The 25,909-nt window shown below is 45.9% G+C and overlaps 1 pseudogene; it reads left to right on the top strand.

The window, feature by feature from the left end:
• Positions 1–1,045: 1,045 nt before the first annotated feature.
• LOC148045131 (amine sulfotransferase-like) lies at positions 1,046–22,134 on the top strand (annotated as a pseudogene).
• The last annotated feature ends 3,775 nt before the right edge of the window (positions 22,135–25,909 follow it).

The raw sequence follows: 25,909 nt of genomic DNA on the forward strand, positions 1-25,909 counted from the left end.
TTTGCTCCTAGGAGTTCTTGTTCTGGTGAAATATCTTTGCTCTACCTGTATTGTCTGCCAGCCACATAATATTTTCCCCAATTTGGTATCCTTATTTATTTGAGAAGTGATAGGGGTGCTCACTTTGCAAACCAGGTAATTAAAGAAATATGCATGGAATTGTCAGAAGGACCTTGTTAGAATGAGTTGACACTCAGACTTGCCTCTTTTCCATCTGTTGTGCACCTGACTGACATAAAAGATTTGGACAGCATTATGTTAGACTATTGCCGTGCCTCAGTTACAACCTTAAAGTCTTGTCATTCACAGGTTGCTGCTACATTTTAAAAGAGGGGGGGGAGGGAAAGACTTTTCATTCTTGCTAGTCCTTGGCACCTTATGTACTGGTGAAGGTGTTTCAACTAAAGAATTGCCTGACTCCTCATTGGAAGGGTCCATTCCAGACCATCTTGACCACCAATACTGCTGTGAAGTGTCAACATCTGGTCTCTTGGGTGCATGTCTTGCACTGAAAAAAAAGATACCAGCCCCATATGAGGAAGCCCCTTAGCTCACGTCACCTAGCTGCTACAAGGCAAAGACTGAAGCTTTGCCCAACAGGGAGGCAAGTGCTAGCAAGCTCTGCCCCTGCTCTCCATACAACCTTTACCTAAAACCATGCCAGCATCGAGTAATTTTTTCTGCCTTCCATCAACAAACAAAACAAGACAACCATCTGCTTTAGGAGAGGAATTATGTCTGCAGTCTGGACCTTGCTCCTCTATAGTTCCATTCTGTATTTAGAGTTGCATGTCCCATCATTCAGATGGTTCATCCTGTCTATCCCCTTTTCTGTATGTGTCTTGCTGGAATGCTTTTAATCAAAGTAGATGTGCTCCTTTATTTTAAATGAAGGATGTTTTGTTTTATTAATTAAAACTTATAATTTAAACAGCTGATGTGCTAGATACTAGATTGCAAAATATACCAGACTAATATTTTCAAATGTGCTGACTTGTACAAAGTCTGTACTTGATGTGGATATATTTAGAAGAGGAAGCGTGAGATGGTGGGAAATGAGAAACTGAAGGTAACAGGTGTCTGAGAACTTCAAATGTACACATGGGTATATGGAGACTGTCTGGAACATCAAGGGAATGAGGAAGTGAAAGTGCAGGGGGGCACCTCAGAACACCCCGCAAGTGCAGGGGGGCACCTCAGAACACCCCGCAAACACCGCAGAACACTCTCCAGTACTGCCTCCTGGCTTCCACACTACACCTCGGGCATATATTGCACTATTATAAATATATGTTGCAATTATATTAGTTCAAAACTTTGGTAAGGCCTGCAAGCTCTTTCCTACACCTATTACCTGTAACTTTCCAACTTGGAGGGTGGGGTTCCTGGGTTTCTTAGTGGACAATTATCCGGAACACCCCCACGCCCGCCTCTATGGCAAAGCTGCAGGTGTTCCTCAGCCTTCTGAATTTTTACATGCCTTTTCTACCTCATAAGGCATCACTAGTCGAGCTGCTGCATCGGTTGCTCGACCAATCCGCGGCCTGGTGCTGGAGCAGCTGCGAGATGCATGCGTTTGCGGCTGTCAAAGCCATGCTTACGTCAGCGGCTATCTTAGTGCAGTACAGTGACAAGCTGACGCTGGCATATGACGCCTCCCCTTTTGTTCTGTGGGCAATGGCTCAGAGGCCCCCATAGCTTTTTATTCCCAGACACTCTCCTCTGCTGAGAGGAACTACAGCCAGATCAACAAGGAAGCTCTGGCTGCCATGTCTGGGATTAAAAAGTTTCACGGCTACTTATACAGACGGCACTTTACTCTTTTCACTGACCACAAGCCTCTCCTTGGACTTCTGGCTGGTGATCATCCTACCCCACCCATCCTCTCTCCTAGGATGACTCGCTGGATGGAATTCCTCACGGCATATTCATATATGCTGCAGTACCATCCGGGCAAGCAGCTAGGGCATGCTGACACCCCCAGCTGCTGCCCCCTCCCTACTGCTGACCCTCACCCAATTCCCTCCACATCCATGCTCTCCATTGCCTTTCTGGTCCTGCCTCGGACATGGCGGCCCACTCTATGGCTGACCCTGTCCTTTCCCAAGTTTTCACTTGGGTCCAGAGAGAGTGGCCATTGGGAAAGGTCTCTGAGGGTTTCTGGCCTTTTAAAACCCACCAGATGGAGCTTTCCCTCCATAGCAGGTGCTTGCTTTGGAGTGACCAGGTCATCATTTCCCCCTCCCTCCTCCATCAGGTGCTCGACCACCTCCATAGGGCCCACCCAGGCATAGCTTGCATGAAGCCTTTGGCTCGCAGCTATGTCTGGTGGCCCTGCATGGATGAGGCAATAGCATATTGGGTAGGCCATTGCTCCCCTTGCCAGGTGTCCCACCCCACTCCCCCCACTGCACCTGCCCGGGACTGGGAGATTCCTAGCGGCCCCTGGTCTAGAATCCACCTGGATTTCACGAGTCCCTTCCATGGGCAGAGTTTCCTGGTGATTGTGGATGCCTATTCCCATTGGGTGGAGCTTGTCCTTATGTCTTCTACCACAACGGAAAGCACCTTGTGGGCCTTGTGGTGCCTCTTCGCAACCCATGGGTTGCTGGACGTTATTGTGTCTGACAATGACCCACAATTTGCATCCACGGCCTTCCAGGCATTCCTGGCCATGCAAGGGATCCGCTATGCTCCAACTGCCCCATACCATCCTGCTTGCAATGGCCGGGTGGAACGTGCTGTCCGCTTGGCCAAAGAGGCGTTGGGCAGGATGTATCAGGGCAACTGGTCCATCCTGCCCAGCAAGGGTGGCTGCTTACCTCTTAGGTCAGCACTCCACCCCTTGCCCAGTATCCAACAAAAGCCCTGCTGAGCTGCTGATGGGCCGCCGCCTGCGAACCTTCCTGGACAGGCTGCACCCTCTCTATACCGGGCATCAGCCTTGCAACCTGGGGGCCCCTCCCCACCTTTTCAGGGAGGGGGACCTAGTCTATGCTTGGAACTTTTCTGGGGATCCAAAGTGGGTGCCTGCCACCATCACTGCTGTAACCGGTCCCTGCTCTTACAGGGTCAGCTTCCCAGATGGCAGCGAATGGCAGCGCCATGTGGATCAACTGAGGCACTGCCTTCCACTCAAGGCCTTCTCTCAATCAGGCCCCTCCTGTCCGGCCACCACCTTCCAGCAGCCCCAACTGGCCTCGCCTCCATCCATCACGCCACTATGTCCGGACTTACCCATTCCGCAGGATCTACCTCCCCGGGTAGGCCGTGATGATGTCGCACAGAGCTACACTCCCTTCAGGGAGGAACTACCACAGGGACTCCTTACCTCATCAACGTCACCGCTACAACTGAGGCATTCTGGGCCAGTCTGATGCCGGCTTGCCTACTTAAGAGATTATGCATGTGCTTCGTTTGCACATGTGCCCTCGCTAGGGGGGAAGGAGTGCTGAGTCCTCGACTTGCGACCGATCCTAAAGTCCTCGACTTACAACCAGCTGCAAATCCTCAACTTATGACTGACAACCAGCAACAGCTCAACCGCGCCTGATTGGCTAAGGCACGGCTGGCTGAGCGCAGGCTGTCTAAGCCTATTGGTCATCCTGCTTGACAGCTCTAGTATAAATAGCTGTCAACCAGGGGAGGTGGAATCTCTGTACATAGTTGTAGTTGCCGTTCTACTGAATAAATAGCTGCTCTCTTACCTCAGCTGCCTCACGCCTCTTCAGTTAATAACGAACTTAACACAGATGGCAATCTGTTCCACTGTTCTTACTGTCAGGAAATTTTCCCTTAGTTCAAGGTTGGATCTCTCTTTAATGTCTTTTCCTCCACTATTTCTTGTTCTACCCTCAGTAACTTTGGAGAATGAATCAATCCTGGGTGGGTTCCTGCCAGTCCTAACCTCTTCTATAGAAGAGGTTCCACAAATCTACAGTGCCATTTAGAACCGGTTCCAGCTCCCTCCCCCCGCCCGTCTGCACAGCATCAAGATGAAGAGTGAGAGGAGAAATTCTGGGAGTTGAAGTCCACAAGTCTTAAAGCTTCCAGTTTGAACACCCCTGATTTTTTTTATAAAGGGTTAGGGGTGCAAGGGTCTTGTAACTTGACAGCTTTAAGACTTTCGTGCTTCAAATGCCAGAGTTTCTGAGCCAACATTTTGGTTGCTAAGCAAGAGCGTTGTTAAGTGAGTTTCACCACATTTTACAAGTTGGCCACGCCCACCCAGTCACATGGCTGGCAAGCCCCTCCCATCCAGTCACATGGCTGGCAAGCCACTCCCACCTAGTCACATGGCCAGCAAGCCACTCCCACAAAGCAGGCCACACCTACAGACGAGGTTCTAAATTTTTTTGAAACCCACCACTAAATCAATCCCTTCCTTTCTGTGACAGCCCCTTGTATACTGAAAGAGAGCTTTCATAACACCTCTAATTCTTCTCTTCATTAGCTTAGACATACCTAGTTCCCTTGATATGATTTATTCTGTAGTCCCCTTATCGTTTTAATTGTTCTTCTCTGCATTCTTTATAGGGTCTCAGCATCTTTTTTTGTATATTGTGGTGACCCCAATTGGATGCAGTATTTTAAGTGTGGCTTCACTGCAATGTAAAGTGGTACTATCTCTTTTCATGATCTTGCTGCTATCCTTCTGTTGATGCAGTTTAGGACTGTGTTGGCTTTTTTGGCAGCTGCAGCACATTGTTTCATCATACTTAAGTGATGATTCATGAGGACACCTAGATCTCTCTCATGGTTACTACTGTTGATCCAGGTACCACATATTCTATATCTGTGCATTTTATTTTTCCTGCTTAAGTGCAGGACCTTATTTTTTTCACCACTGCAATGCATCTTGTTGGCTAGAAACCAGCCAGTTCAAGTCTTTCAAGATCCTTCTGAATTTTGAGTCTATCCTCCAAAGTGTTAGCAATTTCCCTAATTTGATGTTGTTTGATAATTTAGTGAGTTCCTCTTCTATCCCCTCACCTACACCATTTATGAAGATTTTGAAGAACACTGCCTCAAAACAGTGAGATAGCCCTACAGCATGCTGCCCTCCATATAAATGTGGTTCCATTAGGATTTCACATTGAGTGACATTGACTATTGCAAATCCATCTGGTGATGGTACTTTCTATCCCACATTGTTCTATCTTACCAAGAAATAGGCTGTGGTCTACTTTGTCAAATGCCTTATTGAAATCTAACTATACTATATCCACAGAGTTTCTCTGATCAACTAATGTACTCCTTTTATCAAAGAAGGTAATAAAGCTTGACCCTCGTGATCTATTTTTAACAAACTCACATTGACTTTTGGTAGTTGCTTTCTAGATGCTAATAAATCTGCTGCTTGGTTATCTTTTCCAGGATTTTCTCAGTTATTGATGTCAGGATGATCGGTGTCTAGTTTTCTGGATCGAATTTTCCCCTTTTTGTAGATTGGAACCACCCTAGCTCTTTAAGTCCTCTTCAGTCCTCTTATCAATTTTTTTGCTTATTTTGATCTGCATTACTGTTCTGTCTCCCATGGTATTCTTTTTGATAGGATGGACTATTTATTCCTTTTGCTTTTATGATCTCATATTTCAGAGTTTCTCAAGCTGTTCTTAACAACTATCGCCCGGTCTCCAACCTCCCCTTTCTGGGGAAGGTTGTTGAGAAGGTGGTGGCCTTCCAGCTCCAACGGTCCTTGGAGGAAGCAAATTATCTAGACCCCTTCCAGTCCGGCTTCAGACCCGGTTACAGCACAGAAACCGCTTTGGTCGCATTGATGGATGATCTTTGGAGAGCCAGAGATGAAGGACATTCCTCCATCCTGGTCCTCCTCGACCTCTCAGCGGCTTTCGATACCATCGACCATGGTATCCTTCTGCGACGACTGCGGGAGGTGGGAGTGGGAGGCACCGTGTTACGGTGGTTCTCCTCCTACCTCTCGGACAGGTCGCAGTCGGTGTTAGTGGGAGGGCAGAGATCGTCCCCAAGGCCCCTAAAATACGGGGTGCCGCAGGGTTCGGTCTTATCCCCCCTACTATTCAACATCTACATGAAACCGCTGGGAGAGATCATCCGCAGGCACGGGATCAGATACCATCAATATGCGGACGATACTCAATTGTATCTGTCCGCCCCGTGCCAAATCAATGAAGCGGTTGACGTGATGGGCCGGGGGCTTGAAGCCGTCATGGACTGGATGAGGATTAACAAGCTCGTGCTCAACCCAGAAAAGACCAAGTGGCTGTTGTGTTTTCCTCCCAAAAATTTGGCCAATAATCCAACACTCAGGCTGGGGGGTCAAATTTTACACCCCTCAGAGAGGGTTCGCAACTTGGGAGTCCTCCTGGATCCACAGCTGTCATTCGACCACCATATAGCGGCTGTGACCAGGGGGGCATTCGCCCAGGTACGCCTGGTGCGCCAGTTGCGACCCTACCTGAATCGGGAGGCCCTCACAACAGTCACTCGGGCCCTTGTGACCTCTAGGCTGGAATACTGCAACGTGCTCTACATGGGGCTGCCCTTGAGGAGCATCCGGCGACTTCAGCTAGTACAGAACGCGGCCGCGCGAGTGATTGCGGGTGCACCCCGATTCACCCGCATTACACCTATCCTCCGCGAGCTGCGCTGGCTACCTGTCGATCTCCGGATGCGCTTCAAGGTGCTATTGATCACCCATAAAGCCCTACATGGCAGTGGATCTGGATACCTGAGAGACCGCCTTCTGCCAATTACCTCCCTACGACCTATACGATCTCATAGATTAGGCCTCCTCCGCATTCCATCGGCCAGCCAGTGTCGGCTGGCAACTACAAGGAGGAGGGCCTTTTCAGCAGTGGCCCCGACCCTTTGGAACGAGCTCCCCATAGAGATTCGTACCCTCCCCACCGTCCAGGCCTTCCGCACAGCCTTGAAGAACTGGCTCGCCCGTCAGGCCTGGGGATAAGGATTGCTACCCCGCCCGAATGTTGTATGCATGTTGCTCATTATTTTATTATGTGTTGTTGTCTCAATGTTGTATCCCCCCTTCCCTGGTTTTCTGTGCGCCGCCCTGAGTCCCCTCAGGGAAAAGGGCGGCCTACAAATGCAAATAAACCTCTATAAACCTCTATAAGCATCTTGAATTGTTTTTCCCTTTAAGATTTCTATCCATGAAATATTTCTTAATCTCTCCCTTAGTATGTTGACGTCAACCCTGTTAAAGGGAATTAAAAATGGACCATTCACAATTTCAGTCTGACTAGTGAGAATAGCAGGATACATCTTGTTTTCCACTGCTCTAATCACTAAAATTACAATGTGATAAGTCTGAAGAAATCAGTTTCTTCACCAAAACCCCAACAACAGACTTTGTTACATTCTGTTAGCAGAGGCCCTGTGTTGCACCATTTATTGGTGGTGTCTAACTTTGTGATTTGCAGAATGTTAATAAACACTTCAGAATCCGAGGCTGTTATATTATTTTCAAATGCACACAGAAGTTTAAATTGTTGAACTTCACAGTGGTGTGCAGCTGAAACATCTAGAACTCAGTGTGTGTGCAGAACAATGGTGGGTTGGAGGCAGTACACCCTGGTACGGGTGTACCGGAGCCTGCCCAGAGCACCAGATACTGTTCTGGTAAGGTGCTCCGGAGGGCCCGCCCGCCCGAGCTCCTTACCGGTCTTTTAAGTCGTCGGCACTTCCGCACGTGCTGATCAGCTGGAGTGTCACAGAGGCACTAAGACACATGTGTGTGCTGCACGAGTATGCACGCACAAGTGTGTGCACGCGCTGCACATGTCCATGTGGACACCGCCGGGCCCGTTCCAACTGTAGCAGTTGGAATTGGTTCCAGAACCCACCACTGGTGCAGAATCACTTTAAGTAGACCTGAATATGAATTCTGACATGGCTCACATGTCCTGGGCATGCCTGTCATAAACATGACTGTATAGAATCACAGCTTTGCCTTTATCCTTAAGAAGGCTGGAAGGGTGGAGTGAAATTTTATACAGGGGAAGGGGAGATGAAAAAGGCAAAGTTGTTCTGGTAGTTGTGTGCAAAGCTGAAACGAAAAATTGCAAAGCAAGTTAAGGTTAGCACATATAGCACATTGCCAAGGCAAAAGTTGAGTCATAAAGGAAGTTAGCTAAGTAGTAAAGAGTTTTCCAAACATTTCCATTCAGGTCTCCCTCTCTACTTTACTTCTTAAAAAAATAAGCTCCTGGGTGATTCTTTTTCTCTGCTCTTCAAGGTAAGTCACACATTTTTATACCCTCTTTGCCTGCATAATAAATTTAGCAAATTAAGTTATTAAAAGGGAGATTGAAGAGCAGAGGGGATAATTTAGCTTCAGCACTAAATTAGAGGAGGTGGAAGGGAGAAAGGTCAACAAGTCTTTCCCCTCTAGCTTTATTTCATTTTGTCCTATTTTCCCTTTGAAGCTTCTGATAAGTTGTTGGATTTTTTGTGTGCTTTTATTTGATGTGATTGCTCTGAATCCTGTCTTCCTGTCTTAATGGGTTAATCTTGTCCCAGGACCTTTGTGTATCCTATTCCGGGGGTTTAATACTTTCAGCGGCAGGAAAAAGGGAGTTCTTGGTGAGTTATTTTTAGTGTAGGCTTGAGTATTTTCAGGATCAGGCTTTATTATTTCTAGTAATTGTTTTTGGCTGCCTGCCCATACTTTCAAGTTATTCTTGGCAATGGCTTTTGCAATGAACAAGACTTTCAATTATCTCCTGAGTGCTTACTTTCAGTTCTGTCTCTTTAAGGGAAAAAGGATTTTTCTTTATTCCTGCACCATTTTGGCATCTCCTGGCACTGTCTTTTTGGGCTGGCAGTGTCTTTTCTGGTGTACTTCCTACAGTTCATTGAAAAAAATGTGGTTTGTGGAGGGAGGGGCTGAAACAAGAGAAAGGTTTTTGAAAAGCTCACCTGGGAGGTTTCCACTCTTGATGCACGGAGCTTGCTTTCCAAAATCAAAAGCTAGGGGAGCCCTGCAGTCTCCTTAGTGCCAGCTGGACTGGACAGAGGCCTAGCACCCAAGCTAGCTTCAAAGGATAAGGGCCTCTCATTTGCACCAAGCACATAGGCATGTTTGGGAGTGTCTTTGGCATTGGAGGCAGGGGTGGGTTGCTGCTGGCATTACTGCCAGTTTGGTGCGCAAATTTTTTTGCACACATGTGGTCGCTTCACACGCGTGCGTGCACATTTACACCTAAAAAGGGCTGTGCATGTGCAGAACATTAGGAAAGGGAAAAACACATTTTTGCAATACAGATTGTTCTGTGCATGTACAGAACGAAAAATAAAGATGGTGCTGCCAACAATAGAACAGGTTCGTGGGCGTGGGCGACCAAGTTACTACCTACTCAGCCAAACCAGTTGGAACCGGTACGAACCCACCTCTGATTGGAAGGGGATGCTTGTGCCCTGGTCTAGCCAAGCGCTTTCCTTCAGCTTGGCTATTTTTGGCTTCAAAAGTTCTGCTGGTGTCTACTTTCCTTTTGGACACTGCTGGGTGTTGGCCTCTCAGGACTATTAGAAGCTGGAAATGTAAGTAAAATCTGCTGCTAAATCTGCTGTTGGAAGAAATGTCCATCTGGGTTCAGTTCCAAGTGGGGAGAAAGACACTGGAAACATGGTGGCTGATTGGAAAGATGGCCAATGTAATCTTTGCAGGTGCCATGTGATGAGATGGGTAGAGGACTAATCCTATCAAATCCTGAGGGCTGTGTCTTAATCCCATCCTGGGGGCGGGCAGAGAGCTGCAGGAAGCTGCTTGGTCTTTAGTGTTGCAGGTGAGCTAGCTCAGCCTTAATGGCCCATTGACAAAGACTGAGTTTCTACCTCCCCCTTTAGAGGAAATATTCTGCCCTTTTAATATTTCCTAAAATATTTCATATTCCTATGAGAGGGGTGGGTGCTAACTTTCTACACTGCGATATCAACATTTTATTTTTCTTTACAGAGCTAATTTCCTCTCCTATATGCATCAACTATTTTAGAAGAAATTATTGTTTTTATGTTCTCTGAAACATTTACTATTCTTCCTGATAAGAAAGGTTTATCTCTGTAACATTCTCCAAATAATACTGGCTCTGGGTGAATTAATTTCATTATTTCTTATTTACAGGCACAATATGGACTCAGAACATTCTGAGCTTGATTTTTCATGAAGGTCATCAAGATGGAACTGAAAATATTACCCTGATTGACAGAATACCATGGCTAGAATATAATGTTTTCCAGGTAGATTTAACCCATCACCTCGTCTCTATTCTTCCCATCTGCCCTACTATTTGGTACCCAGAGGGTTACGAAATAAAAGAGCAAAGGTAAGACCTATTTTGCTACATTATAGAATGGAATGGGGAGCTGTCGGTTTTCTATTCTTTTAGCTGTGCATATGAATGTTTTATTGACAAACGGGCAAGATGGAGAGAGAGAGAGAGAGAGATGGCTAAGGTGGGACTTGAACTCACAGTGTCTTGCTTTTTACCCTTGTGCCTTAAGCACTAAACCAAACTGGCTCTCGTCTCTTTAGCCATCAAATCTCTTCAGAGGAAACTGCTACTCTCAGTCACTCATGCCCTAGTCACCTCTTTGATGAACACTCTAACAGCTTTAATATGGAGCTGCTTTTTACAATGGCCCTTAAAGATGATGAGATGCTTCAGCTGGTGCAAAATTGGCACAATGGGATTTTGTGCGTTCTCCAAGAACTGCATAGATTATACTTCCGCTTTGAAAGCTGCATTGGCTACCAGTTTGCTTCCCGTTCCATTTCAAGGTGTAAATTATGATCTTTAAAGCCCTTCATGAGTTGAGAACAGGTTATTTGAAGGACCTCCTCTTCTCTTTCCATCCTATCAAGAAGCTAGAGAAGCATGTGGGGTCCTATCAACTAGGGAGTTTTCTTGGGCAGGTTCTACGTAGAAAGCATTTTCTGCTGCCCTATGGAAGGAACATCATTCTCTCCAAGGTGAGGCTAGCCACAGTCCTATTGGCCTTCTGGGAAGTTCTCAAAACATTGTTTTACTGATGAGCTTCAAGATCCCATGATAGAAGGGTGCCTATTACATAACTGTATGAGAGTTAATTGTATGCGGCGGTCTGTCTTTTTTCTTGTTTTTGTTTCATTTTTTTGACCTAGCTATTATTTTTCTGCTACAGATTGTTTATGTGTTTAGAAATCCAAAGGATGTCTTGGTTTCTATGTATCATTTTCACAAAGTTTCAGTCACATTAGAAACTCCAAAAGATTTTGATACATTCTTGGGGAAGTTTTTGGCTGGCAAAGGTAAGAAGATTTTGATTATGATGATGCTTGTCATTTATCTTGAACAAGAACATATGAATATATTTCAATCCACTTCCCACGTGGAGCAAAGAATCTACCCTCTCCCCGAAAATAAGATAAGAATCGTGATTTACTCATGCAGTAATTTGTATGAATCCTAGACAAACATGAATGTATGGAGAAGAATACAGGACTCCTAGGAAAACTCATGTAAAAGTGACAGGGAAAGACAAGAGAAGGCAAGAAATACTGGGATTCATTTAATGTTCAGAAAAATGGAGAGAAGTTATTTGGGGGTTTAAAATCAGGAGGTGATTGTGTTGGGAATGGATGGACAAAATCTAAAATTAACAAAAATCAATATTCATTTGAAAGCTTGAGAGTAATCCCATTTTTTTTAAATACAATGCAATATCTAAAGAACCAAATATTCTCTAAAAGTGTAATCCCATTAGGAACATTTTAGGGAAACAGAAGAGAGCTAGCAGGAATAGGAGGAGGAAGATGTGTTGAATATGTTCACCAAATTGCGCTATTTGTAAACATAATAAAGGTGGAATACAAATCAATAAAAATAAAAAAATCTGCAGAAGTATAAAAAATGATCCAGATTGCTCCAAAGATCCAAATAAGGAAAAGCAAAAGCAAAGAAAACAAAATAGGGATCTCTTGAAAGAACTCCCCCACACCCCTTAACAAGTCAGAGTGTGCAACCACATTTGTTACGGCTCCCATTCCTTGTCTCTCCACTATATACCCAGTGTTATTAGGGAAGCCCAGAGGTGGATTGATACCGGTTTGCACTGGTTTGGGCAAACCAGTAGTGGAAATTGGGAATGGGTTGCTGAAATGGTAGGAACAGCAGGCTTCCTATGCCCCCAAACCAGTTCCCCGGTTGCCACTGCTGTTGCTGGCTTGGTTTTTAATTATTTTTTCATATTCTGCACATGCACAGGACAATTAACACTCAATTGTGCATGTGCATGCAGCGCGCACAAAGCACGTACAAAGCGAACCACCAGCAATGCTGGTAGCAACCCACCCCTGGGGGAGTCTCCTCAATCATGCTTTGATCTGAAGACCTCCATGATCATCAGGATTAATGGAGGAAATGCAAGCGTTAAGACAATCTGTCAGTTGGAACGCTGCAAATGAACTGAATCAGGTAACGTCTATCACTGCTGTCATGTTTATGCTCAATCCATTTCTCTCCTATCAGTGGGCAATAGTTTGTGGCTAGACCATATAGAAGGCTGGTGCACTCATAAGGATGATTTCAATATTTTCTTCCTTTCTTATGAAGAAATGAAAAAGGTAAGTTGTATGTATGTCATGTAGTGCAATATGACTATTAAGCTTTAGAAATGATGGGAAGTTCAGAATAACTTATTGCAGAAGGAAGTTACAGAGGTGATTACAGAACCATACTTGGTTATTTCTGTCAAATCCTGGAGGACCGGTGAGGATTTTGAAGAAAGGTAAGTGCCCCCTTTTCAACAAGAAAGAGGAGGATTCAGAAAATTAGACTTTTGCCATTTTGAAATCAGATTTATAAACAGTGTATTTGTAAATACTTATGTAGACATGGTAGAAATAACAGGAGTTTGCTTGTCTTTATTGCAGACAGGTTAGGTAAAATTAAGTTGATCTTGTTTTTGATAGAGTTACTGACTTAGTAGAGAAGGGGAATCTGGTAAGCAAAATGGGTTTTTAATTCAGCAAAATTTTGGCTCATTCAATAGTCTCTTGTTTTGGTTCAAAAGTAATTGATTCAACTCAACTGCACCCATCATTTTCAAGAGAGGCCAAGGCATTTATTTAACCGGACTTGACAACCGGCCAGTCTCTAATAAAATTGCTAAGAATGTAAGAATCGGAATCTTAGAAAAACTGTGTCATATAAATATATTGAGAAAAATATTACTCAACAATTTGCCTCTTGAAAACCTTTAGCAGCAATCCTAAGGAAGTGTTTTTGTGTCTAATCCATTGATAATGCTTGCCATGTCAATGTACAATGTTCATTTTAAAAAATACAAATCACTTAATCTCAGTATTTTTCTTAGTAAGAAAAGAAACGAAGGTTGGGGGAGTGAGAGACAGCATGTGAAATTTGTGTAAGAAAGTGATATTCTTTAGAATTATCACAATATGTTCACAAACGTTTCCATCTTTTCTGCATTGTTGCGGATGTTCTAATGTAAAGCTATATCAAATTGCAGGATCTGAGAAGTTCAGTATTGAAAATATGTAACTTCCTAGGAAAAGAACTAAGTGAAAAGGAGGTGGATGATGTGGCAGATAAAGCTAAATTTGATGACATGAAAGTGGATTCTAGATCAAACTACAAATTCATGCCTTCCGATGATCTAGATTTCAGCAAAGGAGACTTTGTTCGCAAAGATAAATCAGTAGTTATTCATAATCCTGAGCTTATGCTTGTGGGACATGTCAGGCTTCATCTGAGACCAGGATTCATCTGAAAGGCATTTTTTAAGTTGTATAGACATGTCCTAACATCCTCTCTTTCTACTGTCTCTCCATTATTTTGCATTAGTCTGATTGCCAGCATGTATCTGAGGCAGCTTTAAATCTTTCTTAGCTGTACCAATCTTAAAGTATTGTTCTCTTTTCCATCCTGACAAATTTTTGGCATGGATATATTTTGACTGTTTCTATGACCAATCTGATGCTTGCATAGTTTAATGATCCTTAGGGAGTGGGATCGTTCTAGTTCACACTGGCCGCTTTTGGTGATGGACACATAGCCTCTTCACTTTCTACTCTAAGACTGTCCTCTAGTCTTAGAACTGCCTTCTTAAACCTATGTGGACATAGACAATGCTCAAAGGACTTCACCACTGCCCAAGTAAATTATTTTTTGCAAACCATTTTTTTTTTGCCTTTATTTGTATGCCGCCCTTTTCCCTAAGGGGACTCAGGGAGGCTCACAATTCAAAAGGGAGGGGGAAACAACAAACAATAAACAATACAGCATATTAAAAGAGAAAAACGCAACAATCACACAATTCGAGTGGGGCTATAATCTTAGCCCCAGGCCAGCCGGGACAGCCAGATCTTTACAGCAGCGCAGAAGGATTGGAGGGTGGTGAGGGTCCGAATCTCCACGGGGAGTTCGTTCCAAAGGTACGGAGCAGCCACCGAGAAGGCCCTCCTCCGGGTAGTTGCCAGTTTGCACTGGCTAGAAGATGGGATTCAGAGGAGGCCTAATCGATGCGATCGAATCGGTCTGGTGGAGGTAATTGGCAGTAGGCGGTCTCTCAAGTACCCAGGCCCACTACCATGAAGGGATTTATAGGTGATAAGTAGCACCTTGAAGCGCACCCGGAGATCAATAGGTAGCCAGCGCAGCTCGCGGAGGATAGGTGTTACATGGGTGAACCGAGGTGCACCCACTATCGCTCGTGCGGCCGCGTTCTGGACTAGCTGGAGTCGCCGAATGCTCTTCAAGGGCAGCCCCATGTAGAGCACATTGCAATATTCCAGCCTAGAGGTCACAAGGGCACGAGTGACTGTTGTGAAGGCCTCCCGGTTCAGGTAGGGACGCAACTGGTGTACCAGGCGAACCTGGGCAAATGCCCCCCTGGTCACAGCTGACAAATGATGTTCGAAGGTCAGCTGTGGGTCCAGGAGGACTCCCAAGTTGCGAACCCTGTCTGAGGGGCGTATAGTTTGACCCCCCAGCCTGAGAGATGGAGTACTTGGCCAATTCTTGGGAGGGAAACACAGCAGCCACTCGGTCTTTTCTGGATTGAGCACAAGCTTGATGACCCCCATCCAGTCTTTAACAGCATCCAGCCCCTGGCTCATCACATCCATCGCTTCGTTGAGTTGGCACGGGGCGGACAGATACAATTGAGTATCATCCGCATATTGATGGTACTTTATCCCGTGCCGTCGAATGATCTCACCCAGCGGTTTCATTTAGATGTTGAAAAGAAGGGGGGACAGGACCGTACTCTGAGGCACCCCACACGTTAGGGGCCTAGGGGTCGATCTCTGCTCCCCAATTAACACTGACTCTGACCTGTCCGAGAGGTAAGAGGAGAACCACTGTAAAACAGCGCCTCCCACCCCCACCTCCCGCAGTCGTCGCAGAAGGATACCATGGTCGATGGTATCGAAAGCTGCCGAGAGGTCAAGGAGCACTAGGATAGAGGTGTGGCCTCCATCCCTGGCTCTCCAGAGATCATCGGTCAACGCGACCAAAGTGGTTTCTGTGCTGCAGCCAGGTCTGAAGCCAGACTGGAACGGATCGAGATAGCTGGCTTCCTCCAAGGACCACTGGAGCTGAAAGGCCACCACCTTCTCAACAACCTTCCCCACAAAGGGGAGGTTGGAGACTGGACGATAGTTATTTAAAACAGCTGGATCCAAGGATGGTTTCTTCAGGAGGGGTCTCACCACCGCCGACTTTAAAGCGGGGGGAAAGATCCCCTCCCGAAGGGAGGCGGTAACAACCGCCTGGATCCAGCCTCGTGTCACCTCCCTGCTGTTTACAACCAGCCAGGAAGGGCACAGGTCCAGCACACATGTGGAGGCACCTACAGCTCTCATGGCCTTGTCCACATCCTCAGGGGCAACAGCCTGAAACTCAATCCAGCGATGACTTACCAGATCATCCCTTAGTGCCTCAGCTGGTACTGCGGGATTGGAGTCCTCGCAACCTTGTCTGCGAGAAATTGGACGTAGTCCTCAGCCCTGCCCTGCAGCGGATCGCCCGTATCCCTCCTATTTAGGAGGGAACGGGTTATCCTAAACAGGGCGGCTGGGCGCGACTCAGCAGACGCAACCAGAGAGGCAATGTGTGTTTTCTTAGCCGTCCTGATTGCCCAAACGTAATCTCTGGTGCAGGTTGTCAAAAATGCTCAGCTCGATTCGGATTTGCTGGATCTCCATAGGTGCTCTAGGCATCTCCTCCCTTTTGCTTCCTCCCCTGCGGCGTTGTCGCCACACTGGTGGGCTGCTCATGTGTCCTTGCCTAATCAAAAGGAAAACACCAGATATAATTCCTTGGGATGAGCTAAAGCTTTGAATGATCATCGAAGGGCTCTTTTATTAGAAAAAGTTAGTTACAGGGTAATCAAAAAGGAGCGTATCAAAAGGTATATATAATCACACATGGTACAAGTAAACTAATGAAAAGTTCACAGCATTCTACAAATAAACCAATAGAAAATCACATCATTGCAAAGGGTGGGCAAAGGGGGAACAGAAGGTTACAAGCTGCATGGCATTGGGAGGGGGAGAGGGGGAATAGAAAGTTACAGCACAGCATAGCGGGGAGAAAGGGCATGTGTGGGAGTAGCTGGCTCACATAGTTCTTGTTACATGAGGCTGCATAGTGAGTTATGACCGTTAGGCCAGAAAGATGTTTCTGGTGCGATGTTTTTGCATCCCTGTGTATGTGTGTTTCAGACAGCAGAAACTGCCCTGCACGCAAACACCCGGAATGAATTCCAACATCTCCTAACAACAGGTAGCATTCAACCAAACACATAGGCCTCCTTCCTTGCTTAACAAGTAATCCAGAGCTAATCTATGTTGAGTTAAAATTCCAGCTAAAGAGTCAACTTCGGCCTGCAGGGCTTGTAGCCCAAATATCGTGGTGTTAGCTAGGGTTTCCATTTGAGCAAATAAGATACGCAGTTGTTTAACGTTCCATGCGACACCCAAGAGTGGTAGGGTGAAGGGTGCTCTGCCCTGTTCTCCAGGTCAGAGACAGAGACAGCCTCAAGCTGTGGTTCCTGCTGATTGGTCATGGTCAGGCGGCTTCTGTGTTTGTGTAGGTGGTTGTGTAGGTGGTTTGGGCAAATATGGTCTTACGTGCCGTCCTGGGATCCAAAGAACCTTGTCTTTTAGTTGGATTGCAGCATAGCCCCTTCCCCAGGTAATCAGGGCAGCAGGTCCTCGCCACGTCAGGTCAGGCAAGCAGCGATAGTAGACAGGTGGTCGAAGAGTGTCAGCAGAAGATGGAGCTGCGAAATGACGAGTTGCTGCTGAGGAAGGCCACTGACCGGTGAGATTTAAAAAGTTTAATATATAGAGACAAAGATTAAGAATGTTTTGCAAAGCTGGGAGGCTAGGGGGCGCTTTCCCCTGTGTTTCAATGTAGCCATCAAGGGCATGCTTAAGAGTCTGATTAGCGCGTTCAACCATTGCCTGTCCTTGGCTTGTATATGGAATGCCGAATTTGTGCACAATGTCCCATTGGTTACAAAAAGCAGCAAAGGCTGCACTGATGTAAGCGGGTCCATTGTCTGTTTTTATCTCTTTTGGGCATCCCAGCGATGCGAAGGTTCGAATGCAGTGGTTGATAACATGTTTTGTGGCTTCCCCCCTTTGTGGGGTAGCAAACAAGAAGCCAGAGAATGTATCTATGATTACATGTAGATACTTCCAAGGAGCAAAGGATGGATATTGAGTCACATCCATTTGCCAAATTTGGCAACATTCTGTCCCTCTGGGATTAACTCCCATAGGGAGGGAATGTGCTTGCTGACTACAATTGGGGCATTGTTGAATGATTGCTGATGCCCCCACCGACGTAAGGCCAAATTGTTTTATGAGCGCTTTTTTATTCTGATGAAAGTAAGAGTAGCTATCCCAAGGTGTGATAGCAGAACAAACATTGACATGGGGTGGGGGTGGGGCTGATGCCGCAGCATCAGCAACATCGTTGCCCTCCTGGAGAGGCCCAGGGAAAGGCTGATGGCTTCGTATGTGGGAAACATGGAAAAAATGGGTGAGAGCAGAAATTAACTTTTGCAAAGATAAAAAGAGCGAGAGTAATTGTGGTTCCAATGAGGGAGAAAGATAGGCCTCATAGATTGATTTCACAATCTGAGTTACACAGAGGCTATCCAAAATCAAGTTAAAGGGTTTATTTGGAAAAGTAGAAAAAGCCAAAATAGAGGCAGCAAGCTCCGCACGCTGAGCGGAAGTCTGCGGGGGGGGGGGGTAATTTTTGTACACCACCGACCATTCTCCTGCCAGGCACAAGATCCATAGGTTTTGCTTCCGTCAGCAAAAATAGTCATGGCCTGAGGAAGCAGGAGAGGGGAATATGGAGTGTGCCATTGCAGGGGAACAGTTTTCAAAAGAGCCAATCTAGGGTTGGGAGGTGCATGGCAAGAAATCTCACCTGGCCAGTCAGTAAGTGCGAATTGAAGGTTTTCCGAGTCAGCAAATAAAGTCTCCCAAGTTGATAAAGAACAAGGGAGAAAAATCGTGGAAGGTTCAATTCCGGCCAACAACTTTGTTCTGATACGGGCTTTTGTAATTAGAGCTGCAAAAAGTGCAGGTTTCTGAGAAATAGTGGATTTTGGGGTGTGAGACAAGTGTATCCATTCAATAATTAATAATTTTGAAGTTTTTTGCAGCACGGCTCCTGTTGGGAGCCCAAGAGTGTTACATATAATGAAAGCTAAGGGGGTGTTATCCTGAAGACGATCCACCCAAATTTGAGCAAGGGCCTCATTTACCTCTTTTAAAACTTGCTGATGTGTTTCATCTAATTTAATAACATCTGCAGGGTTTTTGCCCATTGTTAATGCAGAAAACAACGGAGCCAATTGAGGGGTTGTGAGCACTGTTCCCTCTAAGGTGCGCGCGTGCGCGGCCATGCATGTTGCAAGAAAATCCCGCGCAGCAGTTTTTATCTGCCGCGCAGAGATTTCTTAAGGAAATGTGTGGAAGTCCTTTGCAGGCGGCTGCAACTGAATCCGGCAGTGCTGTTGCCTGTTGGAGGAGGAGGAGGCGAACCAGCCTGCCACCACCGCCCACCGCCAGCCCCGCTGCTCTTCCCGCCCCCTTCTCAGCCCCACAGTCCAGCGGTCGCAGCAGAAACTGCTCCGGGTTTCCGCTGCCGCTCCCCGCATTTTCTGGACAGGGTCTCGCAGGAAGGAATCCCCTCTCCAAGGGATCCCCGTCCAGAAAATGCAGGGAGCGGCAGCGGAGACCCGGGGCTGCTTCTGCTGCGACCGCTGGACTGTGGGGCTGGGAAGGGGGTGGGAAGAGCGGCGGGGCTGGCGGTGGCCGGCGGTGGCTGGCTGGTTCGCCTCCTCCTCCTCCAACAGCACTGCTGGATTTCTGCCCAACGCTGCGGGGGCGCCAGCGGGAGCTTCGGCGGCTTCACCTCAGCCGCAGCGCTGGGCAGCAAATGTGTTGGTGCTGTTGGAGGAGGAGGAGGAGGAGGTGGCAGCAATAGCACCTGAGGACAGGACAAGAAGCAATGGAAACTTGTCAGGAGACTCAAGATGGAAATAAGGAGAAATCTGACAGTAAGAACAATTAAAATCAATGGAATCTTAATTCATTTGCTGCAGGTTTTCAAAAGACTGGACGGCCATTTGTCTCAGATGATATAAAGACTCCTGCCTTGGACAAGGGGCTGGACTAGAAGACCTCCAGTATCCCTTCTGATTCTATGATTTTAAAAACCACAAGCTTTTTACAGCTCGCTTGCAACTTTACCAAATTTAATTCAGCCATTTCCTTTTGTTATTAAATGGGTATTGCTAGTTCAATGCACATGCGCTCCACTTTTAAGATGCTGAAAAAATCCCCATGACCTGCAACAAAATTCATTCTTCCACTCTTATCTTGCCCTAACTTCTGATAGGTTCCTGAAATATAGATCTACAAAATTTAGTGAAAATATTTCTATCTATTTTAATACAGACTCGTAAAACAGATTGGGACAAATGAAATTAGTGCTCTGGGATAATAGCAGGTTTACTCTATTTGGATTTTCAGATAAAAGGTATCTTTTGTGCTAAGTTCTAACAATGTAGTTCTCTAATGTAACTATGAAACAGTCCAAATATATAATTCCCCTCAGGGAGGAATTCTGGGAGTTGAAGTCCACAAGTCTTAAAGCTGTCACGTTTGAAAACCCCTGGGGTTTTTTTCCCTAAAGGGTTAGGGGTGCAAGGGTCTTGTAACAACAGCTTTAAGACTTGCGTGCTTCAAATGCCAGACTGTCTGAGCCAACATTTTGGTTACTAAGCAGGAGCGTTGTTAAGTGATACTGATATTATATAACACTTTTAATTAAGCGGGTACCTTGAATAAACATAACTTTGAGTTTCAAATAATACTGATTTTGTTGTTCTCTTAGGTGACATCTGTGAAAAAAATTCAGGTGCTCAGGCATGAAAATGTGCCGCTCAAACACTATACTTTTCCGCTCACACTGAAAAACACTTAGAGGGAACATTGGTTGTGAGTCCCATATATGGGCGTGCCCAGTTAATGGAGCCCAAATATTGCTGTAACTGTACTAATGTGGGAGTGTGTGGCAAGTCCAATTTTGGCATTGCAGGTGCAGCATGAGAAGCCAAAAGCTTGTGACCCAGGTACGAAAAAGGTTGTGCTGTTTGAACCTTTTCTGGAGCTATATGCAGGCCATTTTTATATGGCATTGAAGCGTGCAAGTCTTAAAGCTGTCAAGTTACAAGACCCTCGCACCCCTAACCCTTTAGGAAAAAAAACCCAGGGGTCTTCAAACCTGACAGCTTTAAGCCTTGTGGACTTCAACTCCCAGAATTCCTCCTCCAGTCATGTTGCAGCAACGTCATCTGCGTGGATCTGCTCCATCTTCGGTTTTTTCACAGGAGGCAGGGCTGCTGCTGAAGATGCCAATGAGCTCCCGCCGCCACTAGAATATGCATTTGTTTAGCATGACATAGAATAGTCTTTCAACCAGAAGTATGGAATACTCTTGCTTAGCAACCAAAATGTTGGCTCAGAAACTTGAAGCATGCAAGTCTTAAATCTGTCAAGTTACAAGACCCTTGCACCCCTAACCCTTTAGAAAATCCCCCCAGGGCTGTTCAAACTTAACAGCTTTAAGACTTGTGGACTTCAACTCCCAGAATTCCTCCTCCAGTCATGTTGGCTCAGGAACTCTGGCATTGAAATGTGCAAGTCTTAAAGCTGTCAACTTACAAGACCCTTGCACCACTAACCCTTTAGAAAGAAAACCCAGGGGTGTTCAAACTTGACAGCTTTAAGACTTTAAGACTCCTCCTCTCGCTCTTCATCTTGATGTGCGAACGGGCGGGGGGAGGGAGCTGGAACCGGTTCTAAATGGCACTGTAGATTTGTGGAACCTCTTCTATAGAAGAGGTTAGAACTGGCAGGAACCCACCCCTGCTCTATAGGAAGAGGCGGGAGAATGATGTGCGTCATCTATGTCAGAAATTTTTCGGCTTTTAACCCTTGCTTAACTCTGCTTGAGTGATCATAAAACGCCAGACTAGATGAGGCACGTCGTTCTCCCGCCTCCTCCTGTAGAGGGCACTTTTTAGAGGCTTTTTTAAACAGTTAAACACTAAGCAGAGTCATCCACTGTGATTCTGGCAGCAACTAGCTCAGCCTTTTTCCTTTTACATATTTTTCTTTTTATGATGACAGTGGTGAGGCTCTGCCTCCCCTGACTGCACGTCCCTGCTATAGTCCCCTCCTGAAGCTCTAAAGATATAGATATACACAATGTGTGTATATGTGTGTGTGCATGTCCATATACATACACACAAACATACATACATTCCTACACACAGACACACACAGACACACACACACACACATTTTGGTGATAGGATGACATAAATAGCCTCTAGTTTAATTGAATACAAAAATTATGTTTTGCAAACCATGAAACTGTTGAGATTTTTTTTAACCACTTCTTTCCAGGCATTGTTGGGGACTGGAAGAACCTCATGACTGTTGCCCAGAGTGAAAGGTTTGACCATATCTTTAAGGAGAGGATGGGAAAGCTGCCCTTCAAGTTCTGCTGGGATATTCAGGAGGATCCATGAGCTTATTTCCAGCTCACTAGAGGAAAATAATGTGTGATACACACCTTCAAATAGCTGAATCAGAGATGACTTTCCAAGAATGGTCTTTATGTAACTTTGTAATGTTTAATTCTCAACTTTGCAGAGATCATAGAACAAAGCAACATTAAATTCTATGCTATTATTACATGTAAAAGAAACTGCAGAAAACAATTAATAGTATATCTCTCTGAAATTCTTCCTATCATTTGTATTTTGATTCCACAAATGAGGCCAGATGCACTAAAGTTTTGACATTGTCCAGCTAATTCCTATATAGCCCTTTTAAAAAACAATTTGCCAATTCCCAGCATCAGATTTCCTCATATGCTAAGGCCCTTTCTCTATTGTCTTTAGTTAGTAGTGGAACTAGAGTGATATAAAATATGCTGTCCTTATTGCTGATGCCTTTCTGTATCTATTACTTCCCATTTGGCTTGTCCCTTGTAAGTGATGTCCTTATTTCTTTTTCTTTTTAACACTTAAAACACTCTTTTATTAAGAAAGAAAAGGAAACAGGGCAGCTGCAGGCTTCCCTCCCATTCAATGGCAAAAGTGGAAGAGATCCACCCTGGATTAAGAATTTCATTTGGAGCCCAAAAAAACCTGCATGGGGAGGGGGTGGAGGAGGAATGGAGGCCGCCTGTGCTGCACCATCCCAACTGGGCCCTTCTGGGCTAGGGGTTCATGGAGGCTTCTCCAGAGCAGAGGGGTGTTTGCTATCGAGCAATGGGTGGTGGTGATGGAAGGGGAGAGGGTCCGGCAGGCCAGGCCGATCTTTTGCTCTGCTCTGTGGGGTTCAGCCGAGCTGTGGATGTTGAGGATCAGCCTCTGGCAGTAATCCTTGAAGTTGATGGGCTTCACCTCTGCGGCAGTGGCCTTCAGGCGGGACTCATCATTGAATGTCTCCAGCTTGACTCGGATCCAAAATTCATGGGAGGTAAAGCAGGTGCAATGAGGGGGGCATGAGTGCTTTCCTGATTTACTACAATTTATTTGCCAACTCTCCAGTGTTTTTTCCTCCCAGGGCCAGGGTACTTTGCCGAAGACCCTGCATCCAGAGCACCACTCTGGAACCCTGCTGGCTTGCCCTGGTTGCTGGTCCAGTGGCCGCTAGCTGCCTCCCTGCTTGCCCCGCTCCTTCGGCACTAGATTCCCAATCTTGGCAGGGACTGCATGACCCGGCCACAGAACCTTCATTTTCATCAGGACCACCACTCACCCTCCATCCCTCAGAGTGTTCACAATGAAGCGGTTAATCTGGCAAATGGCATTGGTGATCAAGCTCTGGTCATCCACCAGAGGGTTCAGCTGGGTGACCAGCCTGAAAGAGGAAAGGGTGTTGACACCATCACTCATCAGCATCTGGTAGTGAGGGGGCCGTTCCCAGTGGAGATGGGATGGATGTTGATGAGCTGCAGCACCGGACTCCTCCTCTTCTCCACCGGCTCCGCCTACAGCAGCATGGCCATGATGGAGCCCTCACTCAGCCTCCCAGCTGCCACGATCCTGCCTCCTCCTCTTCTCGCATGCACTCAGCCAGGCCCCGCCCCCATGATGTCCTTATTCTAAAGTGCTTAAGCAAAATTACTGGTCAAATGCTCTGGCTTTCCTGCCTTCTCCTTTCAGAACATCATGAGCAGGTCAAGACAGTGATGAAGAATGGATCTTGCAGAAGTGGGGAAATTACATGTTAATCCTAACTCTTTCATTATCTGTCCTGAGCAACAAAATGCGATAAAATATTTGCGTGAACATACCTGTTTTGCTAAACAGCTGTTTGTGGGCTTGCAGGTGCAATGAGTGGGGGATGGGTGCTTTCCTGATTTACTACAATTTATTTGCTAACTCTCCAGGGTTTTTTCCTCCCAGGAATCTTTGGAGCAGGATCTGTCACTCTTTCAAAACTCTGCTCACCCACGAGTATAATCAGGGAATAAAGTTCAGGGGTGTTGAAAGACTCTTTCAAAACCCCTCACTAAGGAAGTACAGGACTACAGCATCAGCTGTCCATCATGCTCTGCTATTCCTGCCTACAGAAGTTTAAAAAATGCGTAGTGATGAAGGAGAGGGGAGAGCTGTTCCTGCACCAGTCTAAAGCAGATGCTGATTTCCCTTAGAAAATGGAATATGCTTTCATAGGGGTGAAAGGGACCTTAAAGGAAGTTTTGTCCAATTCCCCACACAAGGCAAGAGATCTTATATAATCCTGGTCAAATGGTCATTCGGTGTATTTTTGAAAATTTCCAATGAGGGAACACCTACAACTCCAGGAGGCAACCTATTCCACTGATTAATTATTCTAACAATTAATCAGTGGAATATTTCTCCTTATTTCGGAGGAACATTTCTCCTTATTTCTAAGTTGGACCTCTCTTTAGCAAACCTTCCACCCATTACTTCTTGTCCTACTCTCTGGAGATAAGTCAGTCCCCTCTTCTCTGTGACAGCCTCTCAAGTATTGAAAAACATGTATCATATCCCTCCTAAATCCTTCTCTTCGAGAGGCTAGATGCGCCTAGCTCTGTAAACTGTTTCTTATACAATTTAGCCTCCAGACCCTTTATCGTGTCTGCACATGATAGGATCTCAGCATGTCTTTTGTAGTGTGTTGACCAAAACTGTATGCACTATTCCGAATTCGGCCTGCCAAGTATAATGTAAAGCAGTTTTTATCACCTCTCATGATCTTGATGCTGTCCCTTCTTTCATCTGATACCAGCAATGGCGAACCTTTTCGGGATCGAGTACGGAAAAGGGAGCGTGCATGCGTGCGCACTTGTCTGGGCCGTGACCCGGAAGAGGAGCTGTCCAGAGGACATGAACTTCATGTTTCTGGCTTGCATACTGCCCAGGTAGTTTTGTGGTTACTGGCATGCATGTGTGCACGACAATCAGCTGGCCAGTGTGCATGCTCACACGGAAAACCAGCTCTTCCAGTTTCCAACGCTGCCACACACATGAAGGCCAGCTGATCATCACGTGTGCATGCATGCCAGAAACCCAAAAGAGGAACAGGCAACACCGTACGCGCCAGGCAACATGCATCCACATGCCACTTCAGGCACGTGTGTCATAGGTTCACCATGATTATTCTTATATTATAACTTGGCCAACATGTCACATCCATTCACTGTCAGGATTCCAAGTAACATCCAAAATTAAATCAGAGTCCAAGGCAAAGTATTGCTCAAAGTTCCAATTTATTAAGGGAGTCATTTTGGCACATCTGGGGAAACCTGAATATGAGCTGCCTGGTTTTTCCCCACCCAATTGAAATTTCATGATGTTGCCCCCACACTCAGAAGTCCATCACATGGTCCAATCTTCCACTGACATGCTGGTAGTTTCACCCATCCAATTCTAGTCAGGTGCAGAGACAAAGGATGAGCTTGGATTCTAGAAAGAAATTTTATTTTGGCTACATAGCATTTTACTCCATACCATCCCCCCTTCCATTTTCCCACAATAGAAACAGCATAGTAGAATAATAGAAAGTGTGGCAGGCCAAAGATCCAAAAAGGAATATGCTGCAGGCCTTGCAGGTGGCCTCTCCTCAGAAGAGAAATGGTTCCTGAAAGAGATTAATGTAGGGGCTAACATAACAGATTTAACCGCCTCCCTCCCCCCAGGAGGACCCTTTGGCTGATCAGGAAATTTATCATGGAATTGTTTTACTAACTTATCTGCTTATAGGTTCCAGCTTTTCACCCAAGTATCTTCGGACAAAGGGTACCCCTTCCAATGCACTAAATAC

Source organism: Thamnophis sirtalis, unplaced genomic scaffold, assembly GCF_051295495.1.
Source record: "Thamnophis sirtalis isolate CommonGarterSnake01/CBP01778 unplaced genomic scaffold, rThaSir2_p1.2 scaffold_6, whole genome shotgun sequence".
NCBI classification, from domain to species: Eukaryota; Metazoa; Chordata; class Lepidosauria; order Squamata; family Natricidae; genus Thamnophis; species Thamnophis sirtalis.